Below are 14753 nucleotides of genomic sequence, written 5' to 3'. Positions count from 1 at the left end.
CAAGGCACTCGGAAATTGTGGAAAATTAAGCCATGTGAATAAAGGCTTTTTAAATTTTCCACAACTTCCGAGTGCCTTGGACTAATTTCTGTTGAAGAATTTTTTATTATTCATTATTTAATTTAAAATATAAAAAATAGTCACTTATACTTTCATATATTTTGATAAGTACAGGTAACAATTATTAAAAAAAAATTCATAAATATATCTGGTATGCACAGTCATGTCCAAATCTCTCGCAAGGCATTTATTTATCCTAAAATAAATACAAATAACAAAATATTTAAAACCAAAATGTAAAAATTATTTGTATTGAAATTGTTGTAGAATATACATGTTTTACATTACACTACATGTAATTGAAGCATTTCTGTACGATATGTATGTGATGTATGATGTATGAAAGGATATACTTATTATCTATTTATTTTTAAATATCTTAAATATCTAAAAATCTATTTACATATTATTAAGGCCGTACATTTGTGTGTGTGTGTGTGTGTGTGTGTGTGTGTGTGTGTGTGCGTGTGTGTGTGTGTGTGCGCGTGTGCGTGTGTGTGTGTGTGTGTGTGTGTGGCGCACTACTGTACGTCAAGTGTATACGTCAGCATTTTATGATATATTATTATGTACGGTGCTCTATTGAATCCGCGACCCCTACCGGCCGCGTGCTGAACTGTTCCGGAAGGCGTCCGTTCAGGGAGGAGCCAGAGCGCAAATCAGCAGTGAGCGCAGCAGGAAACACTTCACTGATAATCCTCAACCACTCTGTCCATACACACACCTCGAAGGCGAGGTAAACACGGCTCGAGCCTGCTCACCTTTACCGTTCGGCGTGGTTTTCCTCTTCACTTCAGGATAATTGCGCAAACCCGCTTGAATCGTGGACAGAGCCGGGACATCGGGCCGCGGTGAATCAGGTGAGTCCTGCCCGGGCCCGTCGACTGCTGCCCGGCCACAGGTGTTTCCACTCTCCGGCTCTTTGGATGTGTCGCAAAATATACTAAACTGCCTAGAATGCGACCGCAGTAATGTTCTTATGATGCCTAGAGATGCTCTCTTATTAGCAGCACTTAAAGTGTTAGAGAATTATAACTTCCAGCTCTATTACCATGTAATTATGATGGCTTGTACGTCGCTTCTTTTGCATGTAGAGTGTTATTTAGCTAACCAATGAATAACATTCAATCTCAAACGACAGCAGCACCTAGTGCTGACCTTGTACTGCACTGTTGCTCGTGTTATCGTGGAACTACACCTTTCTGAATGAGAGAACAGAGAATGTATTGTTGCATCTCTGGTTACTTCCCTCACCAACTGTACAGATACTGTATCTGTCCTGAACTGTTGCTTACTCTTTCTGTCGTGCTTTAATAGTGTTTCAATTCTCATTTGTCTTATTTATTTATTGACTGAATTAAGTTGACTCGCTGTGTCCAGATGGACCTTTAGATGTGAAACTAAATGCAGGTACACTATTTATAGTATATTGTGGACTCTTATGTTGTAAATATCAACTAATATTATATATTACAACATACTGAATGTGAATTAGGTGTCTACATTATTGTTTCAAATAACCTTTAATGAACCAAGATGAAAAACACATGCAGTATTCATTGAGGTTAAGTTGGTTTTATATTCGCATTCAGACTTTCTCCTTAATATAACTTCAGAAAAGTATTCTTTGCAAACTCTAAATAGTGAAATCATATTGGGAGAAAGCCTAGGCATTATTCACAGTCAGTAAAATAATGCTAATGTTGTGCTGAAGTCATTCTTACATGGGATTTCAGAGCCAATATTTACAGTAACCTGTCACAAGTTGTCACTGTACCAAAATGATCGCATTTATGAATATAAAAACAACTTTACCTTGATGTAATATTCCATTATTGCATTCTTCAGCATAAAATATACCACTGTGGTAAAGTTAGTTTTATATATGAAGAGTTTAGATGCAAACACCCTCTTAAATGCCATCTGAAAATTTCCTCTAAAATGAGCATTTTTATCAGGCTCCTCTATGTATGTGTATTAACATCACTTTTATGGCAAAGAATAATTGCTTTTCCTGGTCTTTAAAGTGAAATATCTCAACAAAAGCAAAGGAGGCTGAGAAAAATGTTCATTTTCAATGGAAATTTCAGACGGCACTTAGAGGTATTTGCATCTGAACTCTTCATATATATATTTTATTATTCGCACATTCATTAATTTTTGACTAGTTACAATTTGTGACATGTTACTTTGAATATTGGGTCTGAAATCACATGTAAGTATGACTTTAAAACAACATTAGCACTATTTAATTGACCGTGAACAATGTCATACTTTGATAGTCATTGGCTGCTAATATGGTTTCCCTGTTTAGTATTTCCAAACAATACTTTTCTGAAATTATATTTCCAAGGTGAAGGTCCAAATGTGCGAATATAAAACCAACTTTACCTCAGTACATACATATTTACCCCCAAAATAATCAAAATGCTTATTCTGAAGTAAATTTGATGATATTTTAAAACATTAGCTAAACTATTTGCTAAAAAATGGATAAATCGCAGTGGTTTGAGGCATAGAGGCAACATAAGTTTGAAAATGAATTAGTTTTTCAGGGGCAACACTGTGATTTTAAAATGTAAACGTGATTCTAGAAAATAAATACGGATTTTGTCTAATTCATTTTTAATTAAGCATTACTGATTCTTTTGAATCAATCAATCTCTTCCTTTTTTAAAAAAGATTGAGTGTCTAAAAGTTTCTTCACATGTAAATTCAATTAGTGAGACTTGACAAATCAATCTAATATTGGTAGACCAGTAAATAAAGAAACTGATTAAGTGTAATTTGGATATTTGTAGAAGTGCTTTGGCCAGAATAACCGTGTGACTAGATATCAGTAGCTGCGGTTTTCCACCTGCTTTTGAGTGAAAAGTTAAAGTGTTTTGGCAAGGATTGGGGCAATTGGCTGTCCTTGGTGTAGTTCTGTGAACGGCTGTCCCACCGGTCTGACAGGTTGAGAATGGAGAGTGAAAAGCCTCCACCTCATCTCAGCCTCTCATGTTGCTTCTCATGTTGTTTCTGATGTCACGTTTCTCTCATTTGCAGTCTCAGAGTGACTAAATTTGCTTCATTTACCTTCATGGTTAATTTGTGGATTAAAATATATTGTTGCAGACTACAACTAACAATTGTGCCATGTACAATAGCTTGATTGTTGGCGTCACATGCAATTAAACGTTGGCTCATTTCTTTCAGAAGCCACCTGTAATGTATGACTGGATTTATCTTTGACCTTTAGTTGAGCCAATGCAAAGTGCTTGTACAGTGACCTCAAATAACACGTTTAAAACTGTGTTAATGTACCTGACAAACCCGTCATGTTTGTGTTGACACAAGGACTGACCTGAAATACGTGTCAGAGAAGGATACAGCGTGAATATGGGTTTGTTTAATACAAGTGCAAAATATTTAGCAGTTTAATCCACCAGGATGTGCATTTTTTCATTAAAAGAATCAAAAGTTTGTTACAAAAGTAACAAAATAAATAATGCTGATTATCGATCAGAATGGAGTGATTCAGATTTGATTATTTTATGGACTGTTTTTACAATTAAAGGGTTAGTTCACCCTAAAATGAAAAGTTACACACTATTAGCTTGCCCCCAAGTGCTTTCAAGCCTATATGAGTTTCTTTATACTGTTAAACACTGAAGAAAGCTAAAAAATCTCTAACAGTTGACTTCAATAGTGCACTGTAAAACCCAAAAAGTTAAGGTAACTCAAACCGTTTAAGGAAACCGATTGCTGCAAACCATTTAAGTTCAAATACTAATCCTAATGAGTACTGTGAACTTAATCCATTTGAGTGAACAAAGCAATTTAAGCACAGTAAAACCCGATAAATTTAGAGAACTCAAACCAACCGAGTACTGTAAAACAATAAGTTAAGGCAACTCAAACCGTTTAAGTTAAACTAATGTATATGAGTTCTGTGAACTTGTTCCATTTAAGTTGAAGTGATGAGGTATTTAATTAACTCATTACCTTCAACACTGAGTTCAAAACTCTTTTCAAATTAGTAGAATTAACTTTTAGTAAATTTTGAGTTAACTACACTCATTTCATTTAATAAAGTTGACTGTTGGGTTTTATAGTGTGTGGAAAGTACAGTGGAAGTCAATGATTAAAGCTTTCCAACGTTTTTCAAAATATCTGCTTTTGTGTTTAACCTGAATGAAACTCAAAGCTTTGAAATAGCTGAAAGCTTTAGGGTTAGTTGTTACAGACCAAAGACTATACCTTTAAACTTCAAATAAACAGTAAAAAAAACAAAGCATCATATTGTGTTTTTTTTTTTTTCATTCTCCCAGATTCCTTCAGTATCTGAATGTGAGGATATATGTTGAGCCCCGGCTGGGTCAGCTGGCATTTCTGTGTGGGGTTTGCATGTTCTCCCCGTTTTGGCGTGGGTTTTTCTCCGGGTACTCTGGTTTCCCCCACAGTCCAAAGACATGCGCTATAGGTGAACTAAATTGGCCGTAGTGTATGTGTGTGGATGAGTGTGTATGGATGTTTCCCAGTACTGGGTTGCAGCTGGAAGGGCATCTGCTGTGTAAACCATATGCTTGATAAGTTGATGGTTCATTCCGCTGTAGTGACCCCTGATGAATAAAGGGACTAAGCTGAAGGAAAATGAATGAATACATTTTTTAATAACCTTTCTGACTCAGACATTCTCCGTTGAACATTCAGCATGGTCAAAGTTCCAAAGGTAATCCAGGATGAATTGAATTTGCCTTTTATTATTATAAATGTGTCTCTAAATGTTTGTAGTTCTGCATAAAAGGATTGTATAATTTTTTTAAATCCTGAATTATTGACGCTGAAACTTCATGTTGCGTTAAAGTACCTCATTCCATCACAACTAACATGTAGTTAAAAAGCAGTGCAACACATTTAAATTTAATAGTATTTACTATATTTTTTTCAGGCATTTTTATTGTCAAAAATGGAAATGTAAAATAGTGTTTTAATAGTTTTAAAATAGTTTGACTACTGGATTTTTATACATTTGTTTCTGAACTATCTTTTAAAGCAGAGATGCCCAAACTAGAGCCCGCAGGCCAAAGTTGGCCCGTGGTAACCTTTGATTTAGCCCACCATCCTATCTGAGAGGAGAGGAAGAATTATAGGGATGGTTTAGAGATTGTCATTTCAAATCTAATCTAAAACCTTTTAATTTATTGTTGAAAGCTAACTAAAATTAAATGGTGTTAATAAATCAGATTTAGTTTAAATGTACATACTGTCACTCGGCGAATAGAGGCCAAATCAGGGCAAAGGCAGATTCTGCTTGACTAATGTATTCAGCATTGAACTCCTCTGTTATAAATGTGATTGTTCATGTTTTTATTTCAATGAGTTATCATTTTAAATATTATACTGCGTTAGTTAATACGATTTAAAGTAGTATTTTCTAATAAATGAGTAAATTATCAATTGCAGTTAATGTAATGTAATCTAGTTTGGTAAATTTATCTTTGGCCCATGGTTTGGGCACCCCTGTTTTAAAGAGATAATTTACCCCAAAATGAAAATGATCTCATCAATTATACTCCCTCATATGGTTTCAAACCTTTATTATGAGTTTGTTTTTTCTGTTGAACACATTCATCTTATTTTGCAATAATTTTTCCTGCTATTATTCCCTAAGATTCTAAATAATAAAAGCTTGTATTGGTTGATATTTGTAATTTATTTCTTAGATTTGCATCAGTTATGAAATAATTGATCCATCCTTATTTAAATTATAGCAATATTTTTACATAATCACAGGTTTATAGCCAACCTTAAGCATACTTCACAGTTCACGCTCTCAGTTTGGTTCTTTAGGTCCAGTTGTTACGGACCAAAGAAAGAAAGGGATACATTTGGCCATTCTTTTTTTTTTAAAGACCAAACCTTACAATACAAGCATACTAAAATAAACTTTTATGACGTATATTTTACCGCTGAAACATCCAAAACAAAGCCGTGTGTTGGGTTAAACACAGTCTCTGTAATTGCACCCATATAACGATTTTTGTTTCGTCTGTTGACAAATCATGAATGGCTAATAATAAACGTGTAACCGAGTCTAAAGAACTACAGTGTCAGTAATTCCTCCATCACGCACAAACTCGAACCATACTATAATGTATACAGACAATTTTGAGGGATGTAAACAAAAACAATGGTCCCAATGTATTTCCTGTTGTACATTTTTAATTTCTGTAGCTTCCGAGAATCCAAAATGAGCCTCACCTTGATAAATAATGTTGTGATAGCTGTTTTAACATTAGGTTAGGATTGAATTTCCTCTTGTTACAGTTATGAAATAGTTTGATAACAAGCAGGAAATGTTCATGGGCTAATTTCTATGGAACTAATAAGCTATAATGTGCAATGTTGGAAGGAAAATCAGGTATACTTGAGCATTTAGCTTGGTTTATGGTCTAGTGCCTTCATGTCATGTTTTTGGTTCATTTAGCTTTCTGTATTGCATTCTTTTTTCCTCGAACCAAGTGTGCACAACCTATTGGTCCCAAACATTTTAACAGTTGTATAAAAATTATTCAACTTAATTGCCACTTTTTTTGCTGCCCAAATTTCATTAAAACCCTAATTGTCTTGCTCATCCGAGGCTGTTAAGTCTCTGCAGTGCAGGGAAACTTGAACTTGTTGAATTAAGATAATGAAGAGCTGCAGATAGACAATAACTGTTTACAGAAAGCGGTTTAGGTGTGGTGGGACTCTGTCTTGGTATTTACCTTTTACCAAACGTGACACTTATGCAGCGCTCATATCAGATGTAATTAGTTTTGTAACCAGCCTGATATAACAATTTGAAATGTTCGGGTGTAAATGTGGTTTTAACGCTTCATGTCAGAGAAGACAGGAAAGGCTCGAGTCTGGGGACTGACATCCTGTGACGGACCACACCCTGCAGCCATAGTAGACAAGATCTTATTTTTTGCATTTTTTTTTAAAACAGAGAGGAAGAGAAGGTAAACAAAGGCTTCTCACTTCCACAGTAACAAACGGTCGGCGTGGATGATAGCATGCAGGGAGAGATCTGCTTTACAATGAGCAGTAAGAATGAGAGGAAGTTCATCCAACACTTCCTCATCCTCTCCAGCTGCGCTTTTTTTAAAACACGATGACTTTTGTCTGACTGGGTTGGGCATTTTTGGTGCAAAAAAAATGCACGTCGTCTGTGATCTATCCGTTAGTCATAAGTTACTTATTGTGGACTTTGTTATATTGAGCAGCTGCGATTATCTTTTATGACATTAGTGACGGCTGCAGAATATGCAGGCTTGAGGACAGTGCTGTGGTGTCACTATGCATGACATCATATAAATGCATTTTTGGCTTTGTCTTTTTTCCTGTCATACGCATGATGTTTTTAATTGTCCGAATTATTAGTACAGTTATAGCAATGCAAGTTTCAGCTGTAATTAGGCCTGTCTCGATAAGGAATTTTTGTTGTGCGATATATTGTCAGCATACTAATGCAGATAGCCATATACACTTTAAAATACTTAAACTCATTCTTAAGGTTATTTAGATTCTATAATTTAAAGTTAAAAATGTAAATGTCCTATTATGTATACTCTTCAATGTCCTATTAAGTAAATGTCCAATTTTAAATGTTGACACTGGTGAGGTAGAATGTAAATGTCATTATAAAATGGCTTTAATGTTATTTGTGAATTTGTAAATATATGTATTGAAACGGCAAAAGTTGTTATGGTCATCTCCAAGTATTGCACGATAAGTCGATATATTGATTATTATGATAGGCCTAGCTGTAAAGGCTTTTTTTACATTAATAATATTAAAGGACAATAAGGACAATAATGTTTTGGTTGTCAATAAATGCTGGTTCTTTTTTCTTGATTTAAAACAAAAAAAAATGTTAAGGAGTCAAAAAAAATCACAATTTCCAAAATATTAAGCAGGTCATCTTGTAGAACGTTGATGATAATAATAAGTAATGTTTCTTGAGCACTAAAGTGGTATCCAGTGGTCCCTCGTTATTAGCGGAAGTTACGTTCTAAAAATAACTTGCAATAGGCGAAATCCGTGAAATAGTCAGCTTTATCTTTTACAATTATTTTAAATGTTTTAAGGCTGTAAAACCCCTCACTACACACTTTTTTTTTACACTTTTCTCAGACAGGCATTAACATTTTCACACTTTTCTCTCGTTTAAACAATTTCAAAATTCAAACCTACATAGAAAAATAAGTCCAGTATTAAAGAATGAAACCAAAGATCAAAACCATTTGATCTTCAATTATTTATTCCATAATGGTGCCCTACAGTCGCGTAACTTCTACCTTCCTTTAGCATGTCCAGAAGTTCAACTTTTTGTCTCATGGTTAGCATCTTATTCTGCCTTTTGGGTGCTACCGCAGGTGCCTTTGACTGTGCTGAACGTTTTGTCGACATTGTGTGGAGAAAACTTGCAAACACACAAAACAGCACAGCTAGCGATCGAAGATTTATGTCAATTTAGCAAACTGAACACATTCTGTACTGTACAGGAGACACGCCATGGAGGAGATTGATTGATTGACAGTTGTCTACAGCCAGTCAGGACGCAGAACACAATGTGCTATGGAAAAAAAGCATGTCAAATCGCACAAAAAAAATCTGCAAACCTCAGAGGGCAGGAAAAGTGAAACGCATTATAGTGAAGAATCACTGTATTAAAAAGATTTCTGAAGAATCATTTGACACGGAGTAGACTGGAAAAATCATGCTGAAAATACCATTTTTAAATTCAAATGACATTTTTAATACACTGTAAAAAATGAATCCGTAAAATTTATAATAAAAATCCGGCAGCTGTGGTTGCCGGTACTTTACTGTTAAAAATACGGTACTGACCGTAAAAGTAATTTCTCCTTTTTACAGTAAATTACTGTATTTTATTAAATTATAGAGGTAATATGTCTGCATTTTGAATAACCAGCATCTATACATCTTTTGTTACACAGTTAGACACGTTAGCACAGCCATATGCAGGTGGTGATGAGAAAGTTACATAATGAACCAATGCTCATCACTAACAACTTTTCCCACAAGCAGAAAAGTATATCAGTGTATAGAAGGTGCTCAGTGTCATTCACACAGCTACTAAACACCAGTATGGTAACACACATAAAATTAAAGTCATGAAATAAACATTGTTTATCAACATTAGATAACATAAATCTCTAATGTACATAACTGTTGGGGAAACAACTAAAAAGATCCATAGTAATGTCAACAAACAAACATAAAAATGTGCCATACAGGGAATTCTGGGAAAGTCAATTTACGGTTATTCACCGTATATATATATATATATATATTAAGTAAACATACCATTAACCAGGTTACAGATTTGTACTGTAGTAGTTTTACAGTTTTTTACCGTTTAAATCATGGCTATTTTTTACAGTGTGTGTGTTAAAACATACAACAGTTATATTGTGATAATATTTCACAGTTTAACTGCTTTGACTGTATTGATCAAATAGATGCAGCATTGACTACATTTTCAGAAATCTAAACAGTTGAATGGAAGTCTGGATGTTTCCAAGAGTAAAATGTATGCATTTATTTGATGTGGCCGGTGGAAATGTTAGGAGGACAAGGTGACATCTGAACCACTGCAGAAAATTAATTCTCATTGTTGAGCCCTGATGCTTGTCTGTCAAGAGCCTCTATATACTCCTAATATCCCAAAACAGAGGTCTTTCAAAAGTATAATCTCTGTATCCGCATCGGCATCTCGTGGCAGTTAAACTGGTTTACTTTCATGTTTGCATGCAGTCTTTTTTTTTTCTCTTAATAGGGGTGTAGCTGATGAGAATTGCAGAGCTTGACCTATTTGTACTTTGCTGCCTTTCTCTTGACCTCATATATCATTTAATTAATCTCTTAATTTCCATGTTGAATCTGAAATGTGTGAATAGACAATTCTTCTCTCTTTGAATGTTGTATTTAACTAGATTAAGCAGCTAAAGTGGGGTGTCTGTGTATTGAGTGTTCACTGACAGTCCCACGCTCATGTCAGGACAGGTTCTCCACTTTTGTCTTCTCCTCTGATCTCGGTTTCCTGCTGGATGCTATGCTGAGAATGTAGTGATGTCACCAGTGATGTGGTTAGCTGGAACGATTTGCTGTCAGACTGACGGTTTAGCTGAAATAACTGATTCGAAGCTATGAGAAGTATTTCTGGTTCGAAAGAATGTTGCTTTATTAGTTGTGTATGCTGAGGAGGCACTGTTGCTCATAGAATTACAGAAATCAAGATGAGCTTTTTACATTTTTGACACATTTTAACGTCTATTTTAGAACTCAAAACTTTACTGTTAGTCTGAAAATAGCTTGAATTGAGACCTAAATTTAGAAACAAAGCGTTGAAAATATTTAAATATGCAAAACTTTTCTTTTCAATTTCACAAACCGTCACGCATATTCAAATGTGTCCATGTGAGGAGGTCAACACAGGGCAGAATATCTTTTATTTGTAAATTACAATGTTTTTTGAGGTAAAAATCTTGATTATAAGTTTTAAAAAGTCCAACAGTATTGTTGCAAATAATGTTCAGTTTTTTTGCATAGACTGATTGTTTGGCTTCATAAGACATTAAAATATCATCATGAGCTACAAGCATGAATTTTAATTTGTATCGCCAGTATAGTCTTTCATTTGCATTATGAACCACAGTTTCGCATAAAATCTTCTGAAATGTCTTGCTGAAGAAAAAAGACACCTATATTAAATGGTCTGAGGTTTAAAAAAATCCATTATAATGTCTTTATTGAATGTTGTTAAGTAATATACAGATTTATAGATGATTGTATACAATTTGTATTTTAGTATATGTACTATACGTTAGAACTAATGAAACTATTTCACATTTATTTTGGTCTTAATTTAAGAAGTAATTGGCATGTAGTTGGAGCACAACTTTTAGTCAACAAAATGTGCAGTATTACCATAATAAGTCATTAATAATAGAAGATTATTATTACTTTCTGTGACTAGCAAGGCACAATAATAGATATTAACAAGCAGACAGATTTTATTTAAAGATTTTTTGCATTATGCAGTGTTTTTTTTTTTAGATATTGTGTCTCAGTTTTGAGAAAAGACAAGAAGATTAGAGGGGAAAGAAGCAAACTGGACAGGGAAAGGTTGTTATGTACTTGTACTCTGGTCAACCGAAGATTTCACCCACAAGACTATGGCATATTGACCTTGTTCTTCACGTATGAGTCAGCGCACCCATTGGAATTTTTTTGGCTTGAGACTTCATTCTCATTCACTTCCATTGATTTTTTTTTATTTATTTTATTTTATTATTTTTTTATTATTATTATTTATTTTTATTTTTTTAGATGGCTTGTTGTGCTGCTTGATGTTGCAAATTGATATATTCTTATTATATTCTTCTTTTTGTTATGTATAGTCGTAAATGCACTTGTTTGTAGAGCAAGCAGTTTGACCGTTTTCTGCCGTTCATTATTCCTGGTCATTTCTCTCATAGGCAACTGAATTGGAAGTTCTAAAACAATCACAAAAGCGAGCGCACTTCCGAATTTGAATCAATACCAAACTGAAATTAATGTGTAAATAAATGGTGGGAATCATATAATCATGTAATATTTCACATTTATTTTGGTCTTGCCAGTATACTCAACATTTTTAGATTAATGTTGAAGCTTTTATTACTCATAATATTTTAAAAACAAAAACTTAGCTTATAAACATAATTTGGGGTTATTGTGATAAGGGTCGCTCTTTAAAAGATGCTGGTTTTATTATAAACTTTATTATTATGTAAATTTCACATACTCATCCAAGTTTGCCAAAAGCAACCTCTTTACATGGTTCTAGAAATAGAGAATAAAATGTATATAAAAGTGATTTCTAAGTCTAAAAACAGAACAGCAATTAAAACAGTATGCTCCTCCTTTAACATTTTTGCTTAAAAATGCTTGTATAAATGCATTTTCTGTAGTAAAAGTGCATTTAATAACTCTTGTTAATGACTAAATTTGGAAAAATGTGTAATATATTTCTATGTACACTGTAAAAAATGCAGGGTTCCACACAATTCATTCATGTTGTCCCGACACAAACCAATTAAGTTAACTTAACACTTTTAACAAATGTATGTGGATTAAACATAAAATTAAGTTGTCCCAATTAAATCTCATTATATGTGTTGTTTAATTTGATAATTATGTACCCTCTCCTCTATTTCTTTGATTCTTTTTTAATTGAATTCTTTTCTCATTTATTAGAGCGATTGTAGCTTTGTTTACCAAACATGTGGATTCGCATTATTAACTTTTATTTTATTTGTTACAAAATTCTGTGCAGAAATAGCAAAAAAAAAAAAAGTGTCCCTAGTTCTACAGGACTGTTTTGTTTCCTAAGTAGAGGAACCTGATTTACGGAAACTGGCCACTAGAAACTGAAGCTTTAACACCTGAAATGACATCAGATTTTTTTTTGCTTCTCTTTTTAGCCATTGCTTTGTGCAACCAGTTATAGAAGAAGGCTGTATAGGAGGAGTACATGTAGTGGCCTACTGTAATAACTGTCGTCAAGCTGGATGGGACGTTTTGGATCTGGCAAGAAGGCTGTGATTGTGTTGTGCTGTGTCATGAAATGAGTGTGCTGTCGGTCTCGAATGCATTGTTGGCACTCATGGGCTGTTTTTAAACTAAAAAGCAGTTGACCTCTCCTGACCGGTGGCTGCTATTTTCTGGCTGCTCTCCTGAGGGTATGAGGTCAAGTCCTGGCTAGTAACACTTCAACGAGATACTCGTCAAACATGTTGACGTGTCTGCGTAACATGATGTCAACTCTCGCCGTGACCTTTAACTGTGGAATCTCAAAGCGTATTGATCTTTCTGTGGTATCACTGTTAACCACAGGGATTTTTTTGGGGGGGGATTGGCTGTCTAAAAAAACATTGAGGGTTTTCAGTGCTTGGTGATTCAGCTTTCCGAGATCCATACCAGGATCTAAGTTTAGTTTCTGTTCCTTTTTTTCCTTTTATTCTGTATTTAAACAAATCAGAGTAAACCTAGGACTAGGCATAACTTGTTTAGCGCTTTTTGAGCTACAAACGTGAACGATACCCCAGCTCAGGTGACATTAAGAAGAAGCATGCAATCACTTTACTTAGGAATTTCAAATGTTTTTACAAACTGACTAATCTTAACATATTTTCATTATGCTCGAAAGGATCAGGGTAAGATTGCACTATTAGTGAGATTTTTCTAAATATGGAATGAAAGTTTCAAGTTTACAATAACCAAATATGAATTTTAGTAATAATAATTTATTAATAATAGAATATTATTACTTTAATTACTAGCCAGGGACAGTAGTAGATACTTACAAATAGCGCTGAACAAAATATATTGTTTAAGCATCGATATCGCAATAGGTGTATCCTCAATAGTCATATCACATTTTTTTATTAAAGATTAAAAGATAAAGATGTTACTTAATATATATTTGTACAATGATGACCATGTTATTTTGCATTTGATTGTTCAAATTCAGAACTTGAATACTGTTAAACTCCCCAGAAAACCTTAAAGCACTGTTTATATAACTTTTAATTTTTATTATCTGTTGTATTTGTAGATGCTTGTAATTTATTATATTTTATGCAGATGCACTGCATAGAAAAGGACTTGATCATCCCAGTTGATCTAAATGAATGAAATTGTTCCAAATAGAGTTATTCAAAAATGAAATTATATTTGTATCGCAAAATATATTGCAGAAAAACAAAATATGTCAATGTCTGCTTTTTTTTTTTTTCAATATCGTGCAGTCCTACTAACAAAGCTGTTATGACTTTAAAGTTTTATAGGGGTTATAAAGGGGTAACATTTGAAGTGACTTAGTTTGTGATGAGTTGGTGGCACAAAAGCAAAATGGCAACCAAATAATGCAAAAATAAGTGAATTTATTTACAAAAGGGAAAAGAAGTCAAACAGCAAAATATTATATACAAGATGGAATCTCACAAAAGAAAATAAATCAATCAGTGTATGTTGTGGATTGGGAAAAGAGAATTAAGTGGCGCCAAATAAAAGAAAGCAAAATAACAGTGAAATTTCCCCTTTAGACTATCTAATAGAAAATGAACACACAAAACATCTTCAGCGTTTACACGCTATAACTAATACTACACTTTTAACCAAAGATATGTAGAAAACTTACAGCGGGTGGCACTCACTTCTAAACTAGTGTGTTTAGACAGTGGAGTTTTCTGCGTGTTGCGAGGTGTGTCACGTGACATCTGAACTCCTCGATTTCCAGGGGATTTTGGACATCAGAGATCAGGGATTGTCAAATACACACAAACAAGATGGTAACAGCGACCAAAACTGAAAGGTGAACAAAATCAAGCTTTAAAGTCACATCAACATAATAACTCACAACACAAGCCTAAACACACACAAAAAGGCAAGCAAGAGAGAACAAGCTTACTCGCTCGCGTCCCTTTAAACTTTGAGCTCCCTTCCTGATTGGCAGTGAAGGTGAAGACGTGACAGCGAGTAATGGAGATTGACGTCTTCACAGACGAATGGAAAACAGGAGTGGGCAATCCTGAAAACTGACACAAAGAGAGAGCGAGAGAGAGAACGAGGGAGTGAGATAGAGCATGCACACA

At 34.3% G+C, this 14753-nt stretch overlaps 1 protein-coding gene across 2 annotated transcripts in view; it reads left to right on the top strand.

The window, feature by feature from the left end:
• Positions 1-708: 708 nt before the first annotated feature.
• Positions 709-14753, top strand: part of llgl2 (LLGL scribble cell polarity complex component 2) — a 59399-nt gene continuing 45354 nt past the window's right edge. Inside the window, exon 1 of one of the 2 annotated variants that reach the window (XM_056469076.1) lies at positions 709-920. The gene's annotated coding sequence lies outside the window, so the exon portion shown is untranslated. The remainder of the gene's footprint in view (positions 921-14753) is intronic. The other variant, XM_056469075.1, reaches the window with a different exon arrangement.

Source organism: Danio aesculapii, chromosome 12, assembly GCF_903798145.1.
Source record: "Danio aesculapii chromosome 12, fDanAes4.1, whole genome shotgun sequence".
NCBI lineage: Eukaryota > Metazoa > Chordata > Actinopteri > Cypriniformes > Danionidae > Danio > Danio aesculapii.
The sequence above is the reverse complement of the archived record's forward strand: the minus strand, read 5'-3'. Positions and strand labels throughout refer to the sequence as shown.